The sequence below is a fragment of the Tripterygium wilfordii genome, chromosome 11 (genome assembly GCF_013401445.1).
Source record: "Tripterygium wilfordii isolate XIE 37 chromosome 11, ASM1340144v1, whole genome shotgun sequence".
NCBI lineage: Eukaryota > Viridiplantae > Streptophyta > Magnoliopsida > Celastrales > Celastraceae > Tripterygium > Tripterygium wilfordii.
Genome location: NC_052242.1, coordinates 9,915,076 through 9,922,012, shown reverse-complemented (window position 1 = coordinate 9,922,012; position 6,937 = coordinate 9,915,076).

Here is a 6,937-nt window from a genome sequence, read left to right as displayed (position 1 = left end):
AGTCCGCCACTAGGTGTGTGTGTAGTATATACATTAAAACAAATTAAGTATTTTACGGGAACAAATACTGTCAAAAAAATATTCTTTTGTCGCCACTAAAGATATTTTACGGTGACATAAAATTGTCGCCGCAATTAGTTGCAGTCATAAAAAAAGTTATGGCAAGAAAGATGAGTAGCCATAATATATATGTAATTTACGGCGACATATTATCGCCGTAATCGATAGGTAATATACGGTGACAACTATCGCCGTAAATGGATTAATATTACGGCAACAAGTCCAACAATTGTCGTTGTAAGATAATATACATTTACGACGCTATCAATTGCCATATTTGTCTTACGACGATAGATGTTGCTGTTATTGTGTTGTCTGTTTTAAATATTTGTGACGACATTGTCGTCGTAAATTATTTTTTTTAAAATATAATTATTTATATACTACAAATCAAACTTCTGTCAATATCATCAAATTTTTGAGATCAAACATATAACCAAAAAATGCATAATGCAGCATATCCTTACACAAAACCATAGTTAATGTGTTAACATCAAAAATATCTCCTTATCAATCCTAAGACTTACATATCATGTTTCCGCTGTAGAAGTGAAGGATTGAGAACTTTGTTGAAAGCCTCCAAATTTTGTCATAAATGACTCCATTGTCCCTTGAACATGTGCATCCACATGAGCATCAAGGGCTTCCTCTAATTCACTCATCCTTCTTGCCATTTCTCGATTTTTTTGAATGACACGTTCCTCACACTCCTGAGCAGCTTTTTGGTTGAGCTGATGGAACCTCTAGGTTCGAAACCATATCCTCTAGAATGACCTGATCTTTCACCAAGTACACATGTAAAAGCCTCTTTCAGAGTTGGTTCCACTACACTCTCACCATCTAGTGTAGGTTGTGGTTAACTGAGAAGAGAATCCATTTCGTCGTGCAAGTGTTCGTGTAAAAATAAAAATATATTAGGGTAATAAATATGTTTAAATAAACACTAGCATAGTAAAATATGAAATGTAAGACAAATGCTTCAATTTAATTACATGTAAATTCTTCGACCTCTCATTTGCCCATGTACCATTTTGCCCTTGATGAGTTATTCTCCTTAACTCTTGTCCATCAAGCCCTTCACCTGTTTCTAGATCTTTCTGATAAAAAAAATGAATGCACATATAATTCTCCATAGTTCACATTCTTCTTTTCTTATATCACAATTCATGGAAAATTGAAAGATAAAGAGTAGCAAAGCAAGGAAGCAAGCAGGAGCAAAAAAGGTGACCAAGAAATACAAGACAGTTGCAGGAGAAATATAAATCAACATAACTTGAAAAACCCCCCATTTCATTTGCAAAATATAAATCGCATAACTTGGACAACAAAGTAAAATCCACACTAAATAAAAGAAAGACAATAATGAAAGTGTAATTTCAAATTAAGTACCACAATGTTCGTGTCAAACACTTGAATATATCTTACTATAAAAGAAATACTAGTATTACATGTCCAAGACTAATACATGTTTTGTCACGCCCCTCTCTCCTAAGGTATACCAAAGTGTACCTAAACCCATAAGAATGTGACCGGCAGGGGACCCCATCCCCCGAACCAACCCTTAATCCAATATACCTAAAGCAATATATAAAATATATAAAATAGTAACAACTCCTGAAATATAACATGTGCATAGTCTCTCGAGAATATCACATATATACACCTATCGAAAATATCGGAGTATCTATACAACAGCGGAAATAAGAAGACTTATCTACCCGAGATCAGACTGAGCAAATAAGTAACATATATACAAATACAAAACCCCAAATCCTCAAAACTTGCTAAAGAAGCAGCTCGAGGCTACACACCAGCTCATGCGTCCCGCCGCTGCCCAGCATCACCTAAATCCAACTCACCTGAAAGGGAAACAAGAAGAGGGGTGAGCCAAGAAGCTCAGTAGGGCATAGAAAGGGAAAACCGATATCAAAAAAAATAAGAAATCCAGGGATATGACGCATAATATGCAGCACAATAAATATACAATCATTGGCAATTCAACCAAGTAATATGGTAGCCGATAAGGCTATACAATACCATAACCACAAACACCAGTCTCCGATAATCCATAATCCATAATCCACCCCTGGACCCACCCTAATCCCCGTAGGGTGTCTCCCAGTCCAGGTCCACACCGAAACTGGATGAGGATCGGATATCCCGATAGCATAGCCTACACCAGAGAGCGTCCCCTGTGATGCACCTCACCTCAGACGGTCTACAGGTACGTACCCGATTGATTGTATAATCCATAATAATCCGATATATGGGGCTCCTATATGGGCCTCACAGTTTACATCAACCACCTCCAATCACCTCACTCCTAAAAGCATGCCAATAATGATAATCAACAGAGAATACGTATAAAACATACAAACAGGTCGAATTTCCACCCCTGGAAACTGACAGAACCACAATATAGTAAGAGTCCGTGAAACCGGAACCCTAGAATCACACACGAGAGACACAGAAACCCCTACCTGGAAATCAGGATGCAAATATCAATCACGCGTCCCTGATTAACCCCTGACCCCGAAAGTCAACCCGTTCCGAATCTCAACCGGGATCACCCTCTACACCAAAAAACACGATATAAGAAAATACAGTTAAAATACGTTCGGTCAACTATGATCAAAGGTCAAAGTCAACGGTCAAATGGGTCAAAACCGGGTGAAATGGATCAAAACCGGGTCAAATGGATCAAAACCGGGTCAAATGGGTCAAAACCGGGTCAAACCAGGTCAAATGGGTCAAAATCGGGTTAAACCGGGTCAAATGGGTCAAACCGGGTCAAACTGGGTTGAACCGGTCAACACATCAGTCAACCGAGTCAACTCGGCCTGACTCGGTCAACTCGGCCGAAACCCATTCAACGTCACCGCCGGCGATCCGGCCACCCAAACCTGCCAAATCTTATATCAAATTGAAGAGCTCGATGAAATGAACTCATAGCTACCTGAATCAAGCCAAACCGTCGCCGGAATCGACCGGATCGACCAAAGAAAGTTCACGGTGGCCGGAACTTCAATCTCAGATTTCTCCCAAACCGGAGCTCCGATCGACGTGCTTCAAGTTGGGTTACACTCGTCTCGTCCGTACGCTTCTTTTGATACCAGCCTTGACCGTCACCGTCGCCGGAAGCATGAAATCGCAGTTGAACCCGTTTTAGAAAGAGAAAGAGGAGAGAGAGAGAAAATCGTGAGAGAAGATGGTATTTTTGCAATTTTTTTATTTTCTTTAATTTTTCTTTTATACAATATTTTACTTTCAAAAATACCCCTAACTAAAATGTTCAAATTAACTTCAAAAATTTATAAGAAATCCAATTTAAATCCGACTCGAGTAATTCTTGCGCCAATAATTTTCTTTTTTAAATCCCCCATTTATTAAAAATATTTTCATAGTTTTATCTTGATTTAATTTTTATTCTCCCTAAATCCCGATTCACGATTATCGAGGTTCACTCCACCTCGATCAACGTGTCAAAATACCATAAATAATGTATAATCGGGTCAGGATATTACATATTTACACTCAGAACTTTGTCAAAATTAGTACCAAGTCAAATGTTCCTGGGTTAAAGACCTTGAAGTCCAAGTGGACAACCAGTATGAAGACCCAACAATGTCCCAAAGATATTATAACAAATATTTTTCTCGTTGTGCATTACATCCAAATTATGTCTTATTAATTGGGTTCTCCAATAAGGAAGTTCAAATAAGATGCCCCTCTTCCTCTAATTTCTAAATGTATTCTCACCATGTTTTCTTTTCCCCATTGCTTTACCATAAATGACTTGATCAAACTTTGAATATTGGTCAAGAACATAATCACTATATTGAGGTTGAGGAGGAAGTCTATGTTCTTGCCTATCAAAAAATGACTTTTTTTCCTCCATCGGTACTCTATTGGTAGAAATCGACGATGATCCATGTAACAATGCTTCCGTCCATGCTTCAACCATAAGTAACTTGTCCCACTTTTACATGAAGGACATGTCAATCTTCCTTTTGTGCTCCAACAGGATATTGATCCATATGCAGGAAAATCATTAATAGTCCACATTAATGCTGCACGCATCTTAAAATTTGATTTAAGTGTTGCATCATAAGTTATAACACCAGCATTTCATAAGACTTTCAATTCATCTACCAAGGGACGCAAGTCTACATCAATATCATTATTTGGACTTTTAGGACCTGGTATAATAAGTGAAATCATGAAGAAAGATTGTTTCATGCACATAAGGGGATATATAGTTCAGTGACAATGAACGAAGAATAGTAAGCAAAAAGAATGATAAGACAATCATAATAGATAGTAACCAGAAGAATGTTTCCATAGCCATGTATATCTTGATGTCATATAGAAGAAATCAACTATTTAATTTAGTCAAGTGACAAACATCTCTATAAATATGAAGTTGAAGTATAAAGTTTAAATCAGAATATGAGTAATTTTAAAAACAATTAAAATAGATGAAAAACCCAGCAAACAGACATAACTTTAGTGACAAGCAAATTAATTTTAGAGTAGTGTAACTTAAGATAAGATATGCAGGTGATGACCCATATGCTTAAGGTACGTAGGTTCAAACCAAGTTAAATCCAACACAAAGAAAGTGGACTTTTCTTTACTTTTAGGAAAAAAAAAAGCCATAGAATTGGTAGGTGCAATTTTACTTGGCATAAAACTAACACATTATACGCCATAAATCCAAAAAAGAACCAAATAAAGTGAATATAAACCCTAAATTCAGCACCCACAAAGAACAAAACAATATCAATTAAACCACTAAACAATAAAATCTGTTGTGGCAACATATAGGACATTGGCATGACCTCATCTGCCAAAACTCCATACACTCGTGGTGGTAGATATGATCACAAATGAGACACACCACATCATCTCCTACTATAAAGGGTTCTATGCATATGGGGCACTCGGGGAATCAAATTGCATGCTGGTAGGATCAAAAGGAATATGAGATAGTGGCGGAACCTGTTTGCTAACTCCTGGTACTCAAATGGTGTTTATCTTCCAAAGAATTCTTATGTTTATTTTATTTTATTTTGTTTGTCAAAGGTACTCAATGGTGTTTGTCACCACAGGAAATTCACGAGCGAAGTGACTCAGCTTGTCATACTTAATACAAGTCATTTCTGCCTTGTCCCACCATGCTTGCCACGTTTGCGGTTTGGGTACTTCGGGCCTTTGGCATCATAGTTAGCTTTCTTTAGGTCCTTACCCTTACCCTTATAGTCTCCTTTGCTTTTATTGAACTAGGCCACATTTGTCTCAGAATTGGACTTATCACCTATAAGATGGTCCTCTTCTAGCTCCACATGTCTAGAAATATCGTCAAAAGTGACAACGCTTTCATTGTGGGTAAAGTTTACCCTCATATGTTCCCACAAGGGTGGCAAGGATTGAATCACAGCTTGCACCTGTGGCAGCTCATTTGTCAACATGTGCCTAGCCTCCACCAACTCTCTAATCATATTAGCCATTAAGGTTAGATAATGCCTCATAGTTGTATGTGGACACTTCACAAACCTTTCAAAGTTGAGGGTGATATCGTGCAATCTGGTGGTTGTAGTACCACCAAACTATTGCTTCATAGCATCCCAAACTGCCTTAGCCGTCCTATGCTTCTCAAAAACGTACCATTAGGTCATTTCACATGCTACTTAGCATCAAAATGCGAGCAATGCGATCCTTGCGCTTGAAAGTTGCATAAGCTTCCTGGTCCCGCCTATGATGCGCGGTGGTACCCTATGGAGGTTCCACCTTTGATTGAGTCACAATTTCAAGATTATCTTGCTCCTCAAGTAGATATGCAATCTTATAGCGCCAGATGTCGTAATTCTTGTTAGTCAATTTATCACCCTTGTTTAGATCAATGACAATACTTTTTGTAGCAACCATAACTTTTGTCAAAGAAAATAATTCACACTTAGAATTAAGTACAATATTTATTGTCACACATTATTGTTTCCTTTTTCAAGCCATACGTATCATACAGTATAGCATATGCCAAGAAAAAACAATATATATACTTGTATGTAATCAATTTTAAATAGCATACTTCTACCATATTACTCCAACTTAAATAGAACAATATCCGATTATTATAAAATAATATCCAACACAATAACATAGAAATATTATAAAAATAATATCCAACATAAATAACTCTGGAAAGTCTTAAATGAATTAAATGCCTAAAAATAAAATTGTTTTCTAATAATCCTAGTTGTACCCTAAAATGATAAGAATCACCATTAAAATCAATAAATCATTCAGATTATCTTGAGGCTCAACATCCAACATTGGCCCATCCATGTTGGCCGCCTCAGACCCATTATGCATGTCCTCGTCCGCTATGTCCTCATCCGTGTTAGATCGATGATTTCGGGTTAAGACTCAATGTTTGTGACTGATCTTATCGAGTCATCGCTATCAAATTCACTGTTAAGATCAATCTCTTCGTCAAGTTTATCATCTAAGTCAGATGCTGAGGAGGGTTTGCACCAATATATCCTCCCCATGCTAAAGGCTTGACATCGAGTGGCTCATCATACTCTGGATTATCCATACTCTAAAAATAAACATAGAATTAGGCAGCAATCAAGCAATTCAATTTAACAAAAATTGACTCCTGTAATTTTATCAAAAATTCAATTTTAGTACTCTTTATTTGCCTTGCAAATAAAAATTTCAATTTAGTAGTATCAAATCACTAGCTTAAACAGTCCCAAAAATTTTTTTAAAACACAATAATTTCTGGAAAAACATGCAGTAGCTTATACAAATTTAAAAAACATACATTTTATGACCAAACCAGGCACGTGAGTCAACCCAGTATCAATCTGCT